This window comes from Lissotriton helveticus, chromosome 5_1, assembly GCF_964261635.1.
Source record: "Lissotriton helveticus chromosome 5_1, aLisHel1.1, whole genome shotgun sequence".
In the NCBI taxonomy this organism is placed as follows: Eukaryota; Metazoa; Chordata; class Amphibia; order Caudata; family Salamandridae; genus Lissotriton; species Lissotriton helveticus.
The window spans coordinates 1,510,760,275-1,510,777,341 of record NC_136065.1 but is presented as its reverse complement, the minus strand read 5'-3'; positions in this window follow the sequence as shown (position 1 = coordinate 1,510,777,341).

The following is a 17,067-nucleotide window of genomic DNA, read 5'->3' as shown; positions in this document are numbered from 1 at the left end:
ATAGCACTAAAAGTCAGACCTGCTGGTAACTTCGTCTCGTGGATTCCGCTATAGACTGCTCAATCAGTTCTGCAATCCTCAGTCCCCCAGGTCCCAAATGCTCGAAGGGATCGTTGTCTTGTGCCTGTCCGCTCTGGGTGCCAACTCCCGGAACCTCTGCCAATTGCAACGAGATAAAGTGTCGGCAATTGAGTTGTTCACCCCAGGAATATGCTTTGCCTTAAAAACAATATTCAACTGAAGGATTCGCAACATGAAAGCCCTCAACAAATGTAGAACCCTCTCATCTTTTGCCCGTTGCCCATTGACCAGACTCACCATCGCCATGTTGTCTATATGAAACAAAACACAGCGATCCTTAAATTCCTCACCCAAAACGTGCAATACGACCAACAGCGGAAAAAATTCTAAAAAGGCGATGCTACGACCTTGTTCCAACCAATGAGCCGGCCAAAGCTCCGCACACCACCGTCCTTCCCAGAACAAACCAAAACCCAGGGCTCCAGAAGTGTCTGAGAAAATTTGTACTTGCCACACCGTGTCTTCATCAACAAAATTGACAGACACTCCATTAAATTCGTCCAAAAACCTCAACCATATCCGCAAGTCCTCCTTGATTTTGTTCGTCAATCTTATATGATGATGAGGCAAGGAAGCCCCCGCCATTGCAAAACCAAGGCGCCTGCAAAAGGTTCTACCTGCTCTAACCACTCTGCATGCGAAAGTAAGATAACCAAGCAGCCTCTGGACCTGACGCAGTTGTATTTTCTTTTCGCCAATGATTTCTTGTAAAAAAGACCTGATCTCCTGCACCTTAGCCAAGGGCAAGCGAGCCACCATTGCTGCGGTATAAATCTCTATACCCAAAAATACCAAGTTCGAGGTCGGACCTTCCGTCTTGTCCTCCGCCAATGGCACTCCAAACTCACCTGCCATCTCCTGAAAACAAGCCAAAACCTTAACACATTGGTCAGTACCAGGGTCACCAACAAACAAAAAATCATCCAAATAATGGCAGACTGCTGCATGCCCAGAACGACGGATAACACACCATTCCAGAAATTTGCTAAAGGTTTCAAATAGGGAACAGGAAATAGAACATCCCATTGGCAAAACACGGTCCACGTAGTACGCATTTTCAAAGTACATGCCCAGCAATTTAAAATGCATGGGATGTATGGGTAACAACCGAAAAGCTGCCTGAACATCGCATTTTGCTAGTTGCGCTCCCGCACCAGCCTTGCGAACCATCTGCAAAGCATCGTCAACTGACGCATAAGACACCGCTGAGTTGTCAGAAGAGATAAAGTCATTTACTGACTGCCCTTCCGGCCAAGACAAATGATGAATAAGCCGAAACTCACCTTGGGCCTTCTTTGGAATAACTCCAAGAGGCGACACCATCAAATTTGGCAAGGGGCAGTGTGAGAAAGGACCAACTATTCTACCCAATTCCAACTCTTTCTGCAATTTGCACCGTACCACATTAGGCAATTCCTTCGCTGATTTGAGGTTATCAGCCCAGCGCAACACTCTAGGACCTTGATACCCAATACGAAAGCCTAACCGAAAACCCCAAATCAGTTTAACTGCCGCCTCAATATCCGGGTATATTTCCAAGCTCCGCATCATCGCCTGCAGCCTAATTGGGGTAGGAGCCTTTTGGTATAAGTGGCGGCAATGCACCACGCCCCCTCTGTCCCCTCCCGTAGTCCCCTTGGTGCTGATTAGGAAAGCACTGGAAGATGGCATGTCTGCCCCCACACTGTGAACATTCGTGTTTGAACTTGCAATATTGGCGTACACAGGAACCTCTATTGAAACCCCAACAAGCTCCCGTGGTAGGCAACTGTTCTCTCCCCAATCCACCCGCCCCCATTGTGGCAGGACGCTGCAGAAAGGGCCGATAAGTGATTGGTAACCCACTGGCTGTGTGAATCGTGTTAGAAGCCGAGTGCCCTGACAACCATTGCAACCACAACTCTTGGTCCACCTCTCCCCATGGTTTATCATTAAAGAGACTCACCCTAGCCCGAAACTCCTCATCATAATTCAACCAAGCATAGCCTCCCGCCTGTAAATGCGCCCGTCGGATCACTGACATTATATCGACCACAAAAATATCGAGATACATTAATATCGAGGATAAAATATCGAGGGACAAAATATCGACTGGCTATCTTCAAACAGGTAAGTACTAAAATATCGACTCTAAAATATCGAGTTACAAAAATATAGACTGTCAAAATATCTTTTTTTTATATATCTTTAAATTAAGTTAAAACTAATATAATAATAATTACATTTAATATAAACTTAGTTACAATTATTAAATAAATGTAATATTAATAAATAATTAATGTAAATTAAAAAAATATATAACAAAAATAATACATATATATATATATATATATATAAATGCATATGATTAAATAAACATATATAATATTTTTACCGTAGCATAGCAAAATGGTTAAAATGTATTGTAACAACTCTAGTGAGTTCAACAGTAGCGAAAGCGTTGGATAGCGTAGGGGGAAAATGTACTATTCCCACTCCAGTGGGTGCAACAGTAGGGAAAGCGTTGGATAGCGTAGAGGTAAAAATTACTATTCCAACTCCAAAGAGTGCAACAGTAGGGAAAGCGTTGGATAGCGTAGGGGTAACAATTACTATTCCCACTCCAGTGGGTGCAACAGTAGGGAAAGCGTTGGATAGCGTAGGGGTAACAATTACTATTCTCACTCCAGTGGGTGCAACAGTAGGGAAAGCGTTGGATAGCGTAGGGGTAAAAATTACTATTCCCACTCCAGTGGGTGCAACAGTAGGGAAAGCGCTGGATAGCGTAGGGGTAAAAATTACTATTCCCACTCCAGTGGGTGCAACAGTAGGGAAAGTGTTGGATAGCGTAGGGGTTACAATTACTATTCCCACTCCAGTGGGTGCAACAGTAGGGAAAGCGCTGGATAGCGTAGGTGTAAAAATTACTATTCCCACTCCAGTGGGTGCAACAGTAGGGAAATCGCTGGATAGCGTAGGGGTTAAAATTTACTATTCCCACTCCAGTGGGTGCAACAGTAGGGAAAGCGCTGGATAGCGTAGGGGTAAAAATTACTATTTCCACTCCAGTGGGTGAAACAGTAGGGAAAGCGCTGGATAGCGTAGGTGTAAAAATTACTATTCCCACTCCAGTGGGTGCAACAGTAGGGACAGCGCTGGATAGCCTAGGGGTTAAAATTACTATTCCCACTCCAGTGGGTGCAACAGTAGGGAAAGCGCTGGATAGCGTAGGGGTAAAAATTACTATTCCCACTGCAGTGGGTGCAACAGTAGGGAAAGCGCTGGATAGCGTAGGGGTTAAAATTACTATTCCCACTCCAGTGGGTGCAACAGTAGGGAAAGCGCTTGATAGCGTAGGGGTAAAGATTACTATTCCCACTCCAGTGGGTGCAACAGTAGGGAAATCGTTGGATAGCGTAGGGGTTAAAATTACTATTCCCACTCCAGTGGATGCAACAGTAGGGAAAGCGTTGGATAGTGTAGGGGTAAAAATTACTATTCCCACTCCAGTGGGTGCAACAGTAGGGAAAGCGCTGGATAGCGTAGGGGTAAAGATTACTATTCCCACTCTAGTGGGTGCAACAGTAGGGAAAGCTTTGGATAGCGTAGGGGTTAAAATTACTATTCCCACTCCAGTGGGTGCAACAGTAGGGAAAGCGTTGGATAGCGTAGGGGTTAAAATTACTATTTCCACTCCAGTGGGTGAAACAGTAGGGAAAGCGCTGGATAGCGTAGGTGTAAAAATTACTATTCCCACTCCAGTGGGTGCAACAGTAGGGACAGCGCTGGATAGCCTAGGGGTTAAAATTACTATTCCCACTCCAGTGGGTGCAACAGTAGGGAAAGCGCTGGATAGCGTAGGGGTAAAAATTACTATTCCCACTGCAGTGGGTGCAACAGTAGGGAAAGCGCTGGATAGCGTAGGGGTTAAAATTACTATTCCCACTCCAGTGGGTGCAACAGTAGGGAAAGCGCTGGATAGCGTAGGGGTAAAGATTACTATTCCCACTCCAGTGGGTGCAACAGTAGGGAAATCGTTGGATAGCGTAGGGGTTAAAATTACTATTCCCACTCCAGTGGATGCAACAGTAGGGAAAGCGTTGGATAGTGTAGGGGTAAAAATTACTATTCCCACTCCAGTGGGTGCAACAGTAGGGAAAGCGCTGGATAGCGTAGGGGTAAAGATTACTATTCCCACTCTAGTGGGTGCAACAGTAGGGAAAGCTTTGGATAGCGTAGGGGTTAAAATTACTATTCCCACTCCAGTGGGTGCAACAGTAGGGAAAGCGTTGGATAGCGTAGGGGTAAAAATTACTATTCCCACTCCAAAGAGTGCAACAGTAGGGAAAGCGTTGGATAGCGTAGGGGTAAAAATTACTATTCCCACTCCAGTGGGTGCAACAGTAGGGAAAGCGTTGGATAGCGTAGGGGTAAAAATTACTATTCCCACTCCAGTGAGTGCAGCAGTAGAAAATGTAAATACTTCATAATTAAATATAATTAATATAAATATTATTACCAATTAAATTTAATTTCCAATACCAATTACTTTAATTTACCAATTACATTTTATTTAATGGACAATTATTAATTAATTAACAGTTTTAATTAATTTACATAATTAATTATTATTAAATTACTTCCCACCCTATCCCCCTATAAACTCACAACCCACTACAGAAAATAATTTACTAAATAATAATTATTTATCAATTACATATTTATAATTAATTACCAATTATATTTTAATTAATTACCAATTAATAATTAATTAACAATTATTATTAATTTATATAATTAATTAATTATAATTAAATTACTTCCCACCCTATTCCCCTATAAACCCACAACCGCTACAGAAAATAATTTACTAAAAATTAATTATTTATCAATTAATCAATTATTATTAATTACCAATTATATTTTAATTATTTACCAATTAATAATTAATTAACTATTATAATTATTTTACATAATTAATTAATAATATTTAAATTACTTCCCACCCTATTCCCCTATAAACCCACAACCCGCTACAGAAAATAATTTACTAAAAATTAATTATTGATCAATTAATCAATTATTATTAATTATCCAATTATATTTTAATTAATTAACAATTATTAATTAATTAACAATTACAATTATATTACAGATTTAATAAATTATAATTAAATTACTTCCCACCCTATTCCCCTATAAACCCACAACCCGCTACAGATTTATCTTACACATTTATTAAAAACGTACCTTATTTTCGATTTTTTTGTTGTCTATATTCTATCTAGTCGATATTATGTCTAGTCTATATTTTTGATTCGATATTTTGGCTATTAATATCGATATTACTCGATATTATTGTAGTCTATATTATGTCTGGTCGATATTTTGTCTAGTCTATATTTTTACCTCAATATTATGTCCACTCGATATTTTGGAATCGATATTATGTCTGTTTACCGCGCCCGTCTAATGATATCTATGTATTTAAAAAGTGAAACTGCCCTTTCAGGATAAGGCTCACAATAAGCACTGGCATAAATAATGAAGGCAGCCGTCCAATTCTCAATCGTTTTCGGCACCTTGGGGCGGCGGGACAATTCCAACTCTTCTTCCTTAGACTCCTCCCTGGCTTGTAAGTCTCTATGTAAAAGGCGGAAAATATCCACATAATCGTGACTCCAAATCCTCTGCCTCGTTCTCTGTGATAAATGAGTGCCCAAGGGCATAGCCACCCCCATATATGGCAATTTTGTACGACCACTCCCTGGATTCTCACTGCGCACTGAGCTACTTACCGATGACACTGGGCTCTCCCCCCCTCCCTGTCCTTCTGACCCCCAGGCCCCGCAGTTGACTGCGGCGTCTCTTGTGCCCCTACAACCAATTCTTGACCTTTCGCCAACCCCCCATTTCCACCCTCCACAGGCGCAATACCTGGGCCACCTGCCAAAGGCCGCGTCCATGCAGCCCACCAGTCTGTCTTACCTGCTGGTAGCTGCGAAGCCCTTTGCTGAAATTCCTTCAGACCATCACGCTGATGATGTCCGCCATGCTGCATACGCTCTGCAGACAGAGCCGCTCCAGATCTCTGAAATACATTAGCAGAGGTGAAATGTCCTTCCCCCCTCCCTCCCGACACCTGGCCGCCCAAACCAGCCGCCACCTCTGCAGACACCCCAACTCTTGGATAAATTTCATTTTCTTTATCAAAATCGTCATAATCATCATCATGCACAATTCGGAATTTAGTATTTTCAAAACTCGTGCCTGGCCTAGCGCCAGAACCAGCGTCGATATTCTGATATGTTACTTCAGACTCAGGCCGCCGTGTCAAACGCCTAGTCGCTGGCCTAAAATCCGCACAAGATTCGCTACGAGACAATCGCCCCACCCCCAAAGCCGCACAGTGCTTCGCTGTGACAGGAAAAGAACTCCGTACCTCAGAAGTGTGACCAGAGCTCGCCATAAAGTTCCCGCCACTCCAGCGAGGAACCACTCCATACCTACCTTTTACCTGATCCACTGGAGCACCAGAAACTTGCTTTTTGCGCATCTCAGCATGGTTTACCCAAACCCATTGCCCTTGCTGTGGACCAAAACCAGAGTCAAAGTCCACCCGTGGATGACTAGGCGGAGGCCTAGATTCCGGAAACAACTCACCACTTTCAATGTCTTGACTGCCAACCCCACTCCCACCCGACCCCCCCCAAACCACGATTTTCCCCAGTTTCTTGATCCCCAAAAAACCTTCTTCCGCTTGACAGTCATACATAACACCAGTAGAATAGGGTTCTTCATAACCAAAGTCTGCATCATTCAAAATCCGCGGGGGGCCTCTAGGCTGAGGTAATAAAACTTCCTGACAGTCAGAAAACGCACTCTGCTGATTTGGGTCAGTCGACGCCAGATCACCTCCCATGGCGCCTTCAACTTCCAACACCTCCAATTGCCCAAAGTCTTCATCGTCGCTGTCACTAGAATAGTCTACCAAATTATTCTTCTGACCGATGGAGCAAACCTGAGGTGCAATGTCGACTCTGTTGCTACCATTGGGTACAGCATAAGACGTTTGAGGTATTTCTCCTGACAATATCTTATTAAACTGCAAAACAGACACATCAGACGTCTGTGTCGTTTTTTCCCCTCCAGAACCGATCCCACTGAAAGAAACTTCTTCACCCAGCTGTACATGACACACTCGAGTATCAAAAGTACAACTGGCTCTACCTCCTCGCCTCCCTGCCCGCTTCCTGGCTTGAGATGCAACGACCAGCTGACCTCCCCTTACCACACACGGAGCAGAAGCAGAACGCGGGGGTGGGTGCTTCTTTCCTCGACTACCCCTGCACAAAGATCGCGCTCTCCTAGGTCGAGCAGCTGGCCCTTTCTCCACACACAAAGTCTCTGTGGAATTACCTGCTACAGACTTGCAAGCGGCAACAGCGCGGACCACCCCTTCAGCTGCTAGACGACGAGGACGCTTCACTTCAACAGCCGTTTCCACCATAGCACCTGGCCGTAATAAGTCACTACGCCCAACAGCCACCAATGCTCGAACTGCCTCTCTGGCAATATCCTCCGCTGCCGTGCTCGAATATTCCGAAATCCGCCGAAGAACGAAACGCAGCGCCGAGAAACTTAAACGCTGACAGGAATTCCTCTCAGCTGCTCCTCAAAACACGACGCCACCGCTCCTTCACTCGCATCAAGTGACGTCGCCCTCCCTCTCCCTCCCCACGCCTGGACAGCCCCTCCCACCCTCCCGATCAACCAATCAGGTCGCATGAGGATAATCCCCTCGCGCGAAATACCCCAGGGGGACACCGGCTCGTGCCCAGTCCCCCTGGGGCCCATTCCAATATGGCGGCTCCTGTAAGATCTCAGGAGTTGCATTATTTTGTTTCCGTAGAAACAGGTTGCAATCAGGGAGTGCGGTATACTGATCCAGGATTATTTTACTATGGATAAGATACCAGTTCCTTTGGCTTAGGTTACTTGACTTGCTGTTCTCCAGCACAGTGGCTGCTGGCATGGATCGGGGGTGGTGTGGGAGAGGGTGGGGGGTGGTGTGGGAGAGGGTGGGGGGTGGTGGGATGGGGAGGAGGGGGGTAAAGAAAAAAGAAATGTATCTCCTTGCTGCGTCTCTCTTCCGTCGTCTCTCTGCGTCTCTCACCCGACCAGAAAGCACGCAGGCTCCCCATAGCCAATCACAATGATGCAATGCAGCATTGTGATTGGTATGAGCACCGTGGCTCGGCTCTCAGGCAGGAACTGGGAGCATGGGCATGTTCTCAACCCAGGCTGTAATGCAGCCTGGTGGAGAACATGCAAAGGGTCATGCCTGTTTGCCCGGCCCAAGACAGCTGGCCAAACATTCATGGGCACCCTGCTCCTCTGTTAGCAGAGCAGCCCCGCCCAACCCTGTAAAGCTGCCACAGCAGGAAAAAATAAAATGATAATAAAAACGAGTTATTATCATATTATTTTTCATGTATTTACACTGCTGAAAAGCAGTAAGGTGATGCTCATCCGTCTTAGTGGAGGAGCCGCCACTGCTCCAGCAGATGATTAATAAGGTTAAAGTGAAAGTAATTCCTCCTCCACTCAAGGTTCCCTGTCCTCAGCAACAGTGGATGTACAGCATGAGGACTCTGATGAGGAGGACAGGAGGGGTCGTTTTACCCTGGGAGTAGAGCTCTCAGAACTTTTTTGCCATGTTAGGGATAATGTGGGATTTCCTAGTACAGTGGCTGAGGGTGATGTAGAGGATTTTGTTCACCCACATCAATGCCATGACCCTGTGTCTCTCCTGCTACATAGTGCAGTGCCAGGGTACTGTCCTACGAGTGGAAGGACTTCAACAATACATTTTTTCAAAGATGCTGTGGTAACTGCTCCAGCTTGCTGCTCAGCCTGTGGATGTGTATGTGGAATGTTAGTATATTGGATGATGTCATAGAGTGTTGTATGCGTGGATGAATGTCCTGTTGGAGTTCGTGTATCTACCTTAATTCTACCTAATAAACTACATATAAGATACCACCTGGATCCGGTCATTCTTCCGTTACGACACTGGCGACGATTTGAAGAACCTACATCTGTTCTCAAGGTCTAGCGGTCATTCGCCATCTCTGCACCTCTTCAAGGAAGATAAGTTTCAACACGTAAAATACAATTCCTCCAGTGTGTTCTTGCATCAACTGTTCTTCCGTTACTTCACAAGGTACTGTTTCCCTTTGATTCGTCAACTGCATTCTACCATGACAACGGTGACCACTTTATTTGTTTTTCTTTATTATTTTAGGGAACTTTTCTTAAAGTTTAAATGTTATAATTTCTCATATGAACCACTTTGCCATCTTGCACTTCATTGTGTTCCAGAATTTACGCTGACATTTATTTGGCACTTATTCTTAGTGCTTCCTTATCAATCCTTTTCAGGAGAAATTTCTTGTTTCATAATTAGTATTATTGCAACGTTATTCATAATAAGTATTATTGCAACATTAATTGATTTAAAAATATTCTTTTTTGAGATCTTCGAGCAATTTTGCTAACATGTTACATGATTTTTAGATCACTTATGCAATTGTTTGTTACAGTGCATTTTGTGCCATTTTTAGTGACTTGCCAGGTCACCTCACCATGTTGCATTATGATACATTCTTTTAATGGTTACTTGACTTGTCAGGTCACACATATGCTTCATGGTGTGTTACATTCCTGTTACGTGACTTGCCAGGTCACCTAAAATAATATCCATTTTGTATGTTACTTTGCCTTGTTCCGTGACTTGTCAGGTCACTTTCACTGTTATCTATATTACCTTACTATACATGTGTCTTATCCTTCTGTATGTGGATTTGTCTTTTCCAACGTTTCTTTCATACATTAGATTGCACCTTACTGTGCCTACCTTTGTTTTATATATATATATATATATATATATATATATATATATATATATATATATATATATATATATATATATATATATATATATATATATATATATATATATATATATATATATATATATATATATATATATATGTTATATATGGCATTAATTGTAGAAGCCTATGTTTTCTTAATCTCTGCATCTTATTACTTATTCATGTTCTTGGGAGCTATGACACTTTGTATTTCATTTACATGGTACCTGTATTTTGATTTTCATTGTGTCACATTTTATCCTCTTGCGTATTATCAAAATACTAATAGTTTTCCTATACATCACTTTTATATTTTGAGAGTCTTTCTTGTCTTTGCCTTGCACTGTCCGTTTTTCTTTGCTGTTTCTTCTTGCCATCTTCAGTCTAGTCTGGCCCAACTGTATGTTTGGTGGTGAATTGGAGCGTCATTTCTTTTTGCTATGTGAGTTTCGTCACTTTTGCTAATCTATTGTTGTGCTTCTGTACCTTGTTAGTATCTCTTGTTAGCATTTCCTACTTTTCTTCTTCCATTGCTCTTCCTACACATGATTCTTTGTCGTTCTATTAAAGGGGAAAGATGGGTGTGGGTTATTTGGTTATTCCTGTTATTCCTGGTCGAGTTACTCATTGTCCTCTTATTTATTTAGTGTTTATATTCTCATTGTTAGTCTGCATATCAATTCCATTGTTTTATTGCACAATTCTCTATCTTAATAATTGCAATATTTTCTCATTTAGTTACTTAAGTTATTTATTTTCTGACTAATTGCTTCTTCCTTGCATTGTCGTTATTATGCTTATTCTTTGCATTTTCAATTTTGTGTTTTTATTAAAGGGGGAAGAAGTGTGGTATCTGCTCCAGCTTGCTGCTCAGCCTGTGGATGTGCGTGTGGAATGTTAGTATATTGGATGATGTCATAGAGTGTTGTATGCGTGGGTGAATGTCAGTTGAGTGCAGGGCTGAGCAGCAAGGAGGCTGCTCTTGTAGGGGTTTGTGTATCTACCTTACTTCTACCTAATAAACTACATATTAGATACCACTTGGATCCGGTCATTCTTCCATTACGGCAGATGCCTGTCCGAGTGTTAACCTCTGGGTTTTTTTTTTAAGAGTTCCCACTTTTTGTTAAGATGGATAACCTTATGGCTGGGCTGCCCTTTCAAGGTACAGTGGTTTCTGAGGTTGCCCTTCCTTTGGACATGGTGGACAAGGAAGTTGAAGGATCAATCAAAAAGGGCTTATGCCTGTGCCAATTATTCTGACTTAAATGGTCTAGCCTCTCCTTAAGGACTTTCAGTCATTGGCACAGTTTATGAGTGAAGAGGCAGTTGCATGAACTCTTTTGTCCAGGATGGAGCTCCAAGTCCGTTTTCTGATGATTTGTCTTTCAATTTGTGTGTCCCTGCAGCAGTTTCAGATGCCTCTATTTGGATTCAGCCCCATATTTGAATGCACACCTGGAAAGCGGATGCTGTTAAAACATCTATAGTAATGAAGCTTTTCTTTGAAGTTTCCAGGATTTTCAATCATTTTTGGGAGGAAATGACGAAGACGTCTGTTGAAAACAGAAAATTCTTCACTCCAGTTTACCTGCCTTCAAACAACAGAGGGGTTGGCTATCGCAGGGCATTTGTTCCTAGCTCATCTAGAGACAGTAGCCCTTTTGAGGCAGGGGTCAAGGCTGGGGGACCCCCTGTATTGACAGATCCCAAAAGCAGTCTTTGTCCACTTCAAATCCTGCTACCTCTAAGGTATCCATCCCTTCCTGTGGGAGGCCGTCTCCATTAATGCAGTCAAAGGTGGCTCTCGGTGACGGATGCTTGGGTCACTCAGACAGTCTCAGAGGGATATCTCATCGTGTTTTCCACTCTTCTAGAACCGCATTTCCACCACACTCCTCTGGGAAGGGACCTATTAATTTGCATTGATCTGCTTTTAGGATTCAGCTACTTCTGCAGGAGTTGACAGTTTCCATAGTCCATCTATGGGAAAGGGGTCTCAGTTTTTATTCCATACTTTATCTGGTTCAGAAGGCGTCTGGGGTCTTTTGTCGTGTTTTAGACCTCAACGGTGTGAACCGTCACCTGGGGTGGATCCTCCTTTGAGGCAAAAGGGCATTGGCCTCCTGCTGTGAGCCACCTCTTACTACAATTTAAAGTTAAACTGCATTTAAGTAACTGCCCCAGTTTGAGCCCGCTGCTCACAGGTCAGCCTGGTGTTAGGTTGAGTTTTTAATTGTATATTTATGGCCTAATTTTGTTTAATTTCATTGGGTTCTAACCAATTTTATTTGCCTTTAATGTAATTTATTTGGTTTAGTTTGCCTTGCTTATTTTGGGTTGTACCCTCAGTTTGTGTTGCCCCGTCCGTTCCTGACTTTTTCTTCCCACTCCCGCTGCTGTTTCCGCTCCCTCTCCTTCCATCTTTCTGACATCCCCCTCCTACCTCCCAGGACTACTTATGGAATACGCTGTACAGCTGCACGCTGCGAGCATGCCGCTGGCATACTGAAGGTGAACTGAAGGCAAGCCAATCTGTACCTAGATGGCACGCAGCACCAGAACAACTGGACCTCCCGCCACCTGCCAATACACCTCCAAGGAGTTCTTGGAACTGGACCAAAGACACCGAAACAACAACTGCTACACTTGTTCCACGTGATCAACCAAAGGACCCTTCACCTGCTGCCACTGCCTCTTCTCCTGCGACACAGTCCGTGATGACTCCCTCGCCACTTTCGCTCAGAAGACCAGAAACAACTGGAACTGCTCCAATCCATCCTGATCAGTGTCCGCTCCCTCTTCAAACATGCCACTGAAATCTGGGACACCATCACCACCCTCTCCCCTGACATGCCTTCATCATTGAAATGTGGCTCAACCCCTTCTCAAACCCCGACATCGCCACCGCCACTCCAGATGGCTCCAAAATGATATACCGCAACCGCACCAACAAACAGGACAGGGGCATCACCATCATCTTTGTTAGAAACGGGACCCCCGGCCGGCCAAGGCTCATGCCAAAGTCAGTCAGGGATCATCACTTCTCAGTCAGGGCAATGGAGTTACACACAAAGATAACCCCTGCTCACCCTCTAGGTAACGTGACGCGAGCAGCAAGGCTAAACTTGGAGGCGATGTGAGTTAAGTGTTTGCGCACGCACCCCCAGCGACAACACCCAAGGCCCACCACAAAGGAAACTCCACACAAGGTTATATCAAAAATAGCCTTTGTATTATAATAAAAACACAGTAGATAACACCACACTTTACAATGTGCCAACAGGCACGGGCAGAATTTACAAGGGATTATGTACAGGACAGGGCCACCTGGACCACTGTCAGGGGTATGCACTTTTTAGAAATGATACTTGTAGAAATGATACTTGGTAGGAATAATATTCAGAACATAAAGCATATCATGACTGTAGCACCAAAATAGTACATGTAGCACACAACCAGGAATTCCTGGTAAAGGGTAAATACCTCCTACGCAACCCTAAACACTGTAGGAAAATCACGCAGGGAACTAGGACCTTATTCTCAGGACCTAAGGAAGGAAAACACCATCACCTAAGCATGTCACATTTAGCAAAGGGAAGGAAACCTAAAACAATCCTCTAAGCAGGTTACTTTTAGCAAAGGGGAAGAAAAGCAATCACCTAAGCAAGTCACATTTAGCAAAAGGACCGAAGCATTAAACACATTGCACATGAGGCATTAAAATACATTCACCTAGGCAGGTCCCTTTTAGCAAAGGGAAGGAAGCATAAAACAATCCTCTAACAGGTTACTTTTAGCAAAGGGGAAGAAGCATAAATCAATCACCTAAGCAGGTCACATTTAGCAAAGGGATCACAAAAGCAAGTAAATCATAAATTGCGCAGGGTGCACATAGCACAACCCTAGAACTGTCCCCCAGGCCAACTCACCTCGCAAGGGGCTGAAATGCCCTTAGTCCAAATTGTCAGGGCAGGCTGCGCAGGCAGCACAGAACACAAGCCTAAACGTGGCAACTGTCCAGTAAGTGCTGGACAGATGTAAATCAATGATGGGCCAGCGTCGGAGCCTCGTGGGCTCAAGAACAATGGTGGGGCGAAACACAGTGTGGGAGCCACGGGGCTCTAACCAACTAACTCGCCCCCAAGAGCCTCACTGGGCTCTAAACAAATATGGCACGTAAGAGCTTCTGCGCTCTAAAACAATGAGGTGGGCTGGAGCCTCTCGGGGCTCGAAGACCAAGTGTGGCGCCGCTGAGCCTCTCGGCTCTAAGTAAAGAAAATGCCCCCAGAACCTCTCAGGGCTCTATATCAACTGTGGCCCAAGAGCCTCTCAGGGCTTGACGAACAATGAGGCCGCCTGATCCTCTGCGGCTCGTCAGACAAGAACGGAGCCCGAAGCCTCGTGAGAGCCTCTCCTGCTCTCAGGGACCAAATGCCCCCAGGATCGTCAGAGTCTCGCTCGGGGGACTCGGGGTAGAACTGAGCCTCCCCTCCGACACTTAGGATTACGCCCAGAGCCCCCTTGCACTCACCGGGACTTCTGCTGCGGCGGCTCCGGTGCCGCGGGCGGGGCTCCTCTCCCTCTCCAGGCAGCACGGGGCTCACAGGCAGACCGGGGCTCTCCCTTGCTCATGGGAGCACCGGTGGGGACGTCACTACTTCGGCCCGAGTCTAGGCTGGGCACTTCCGGGTCGTGACTGTCCAATCACAGTGCGGCACTGGGGGAACGGAGGCGGGACTTCCGGGTCACCGTAGGCAGCGCGGCGGCCCGGCTGGATCTCCTGGGCTGCGGCGGTGATAGCACGGGGCAATGCCGGGTGGGCACCGGCTTTAAATAACCAAATAAAAACAGGGCAAATAAGCGGCAAGGTCCGCGGCAGCACGAAATGCAGGGTGGGCACTTGTCTGGACCATAAAGCGCTCCCCCAAGCTAGATAAAAATAAGAGCACTCCCAGCACTTATCGGTGAAAATAAAGCGCTCCCAGCGCTAAAGGAAAGGTAAAGCGCTCCTCAGCGCCAGCAGGGCATCTCAGCGCTCCCCAGTTCTGAAAGGCAGGACAAAGCTCCAGCAAAGTCTGGAGGCAGGCAGGGGGGCAAGGCTTGGCCCAGAGCCAGCTCACTGGGTCTCCAGGCAGGGAGACAATCCAAGTGGCGGTCCTCCTAGCCCCAGCAACAGCAGCAGCCCCCTCAGGATCCTGGAACAGAACAGAGAACAAATTGTATGGGGACACAGCCCCTTCTTATACCACTAAATCCTTTGTCTCAGGGTGCAGGGTGGGGGGAAACCAGTTGCAGCTGGTTTTGGATCACCCTTGATGGCCCAACCACCCCTTTCATTCACTGGGGAGGCTAGGGTCGTTAGACGCACCACAGGGGCCGGAGCCAGCATTGTGTGGGGAAAGCCCAGCCCCATCAGGAACCAGGTGCAACCCTCCCACACATCACTCATGCTGATCTCTCCACTCACTCCTGGGCAGACCCATCCAGACTTCCTGGAGCCAGGCTTGCCAGCCAGCTCCAGCCAATCACGCTCCAGCACCCTCACTGCACACACACATCAATGTCTAGAAGTGGCACTTCCCAACTAGACACATACAAGCCGCACATACCATCGCGCAGCATTCACTCTCACGAGTTCGCACATACCAAAATCGAGCCTGCACTCCCCACACATCAGGAACTAACATGGACACAGACATTCCCCATGCATTCCTATGGGAGGGCAGGCCAGCCATACTACACGCACGCACTTTACCCTGGGACACAGGGAAAAAGTGCGCAGAGACCCAAACATCACTAACACAGATCACATACTAAAAGCAAAAAGATTAGGGGTGAACCTGCCAGAAGGGCCAAGTCCAACACAACCCCCTTCCAGCCAAAACGCAGGACAGACCAATCACCACCGTGATGGACTTCCCTGCTTGGGGCGATAAAACACGGACGCGGGCCCGCAACTACAGGGACACCCTCCTGTTTTACGCCACGGTGAACCCCTGGGGTTCCTTCTAAAACTACTGTAGGCACTAACTGGGCTACCCCACTGGTACTCTCCAGCTGTCCTCGGCCAGGACCAGGCCCTAGGCCACCCAGGTGGCACTGGTTCCTGCCTACTCACAGAGTGGGGGGTAGTAACCCCTGGCACACAGTAGCCATTCTCCACCCTTCCTGTCTGCAAGACAGGGCTAGACTGCCACTGGTTCTCCAGCCTAGGTTCTACAACCTCAGGCGGACCTGGAGTCTCAGGAAAGGCTCTCCTCCCCTTACCTCTTCTTCTAGGGTTCCTCCTCCTCCTGCCAGGGGTACCCTCAAAACACCATTTTCCCAACCTAGGGTTTAACCCCTCAGGTTGCACCGGGGTCAGAGGTGGGCTCTCCCACCCTCTGCACCCCCTTCCAGAGTCCTGCTCCCTCCCAACCGGGGCGGTACATCTGGATGAAGAACTGGTCAGGACACTGATTACAGTAGTCCCACCCTTCAGGTCAGGCGGATCCTGAACCTGGCCTTCCAACATCTGGTCTAAAACCTTCGGTGGAACAATTACCTGGCACTCCAGGACTTCTGGGGACTCACATACCATTCCCCAATCACTCTTTTCGCTGGACTCCTGTACCCTCCCTACCGGAGCGGTACTGCCAGACTCTAGAACCATAGAAGCTCCGCTTACAGATGCTCCAGGTCCTCTACACACTAGGAGATCTCCCTCAAGTGAACTAACAGGAAAGCTTAGGTTCCCATCCTGGTGTTCCCTAAAGAAACCATCCAGGCTCTGGGGCAGGGCTTCGGGCGCATGGTGACTCTCGGTCACACACTCACTCCCGCTCCACTGAGACAGGCCGTAAGCCCCTACACCCTCCTCACTGTACTGGGACCTAGCTGGGCTACTCTCACCCTCCTCCACCACGCTGGGCTGGAGGACACCTGACCCACTACTGTTGGAATCACTCACTAGTGACTCTAAAGAACCTCTCGCACTGTCCCAGCGATCTGCTTCCCTTGCAAGCTCCCAAGGACTAAAGGAACCACACCTCAACAGGTGCTGGCGCAACTCTGGACCACAAATACT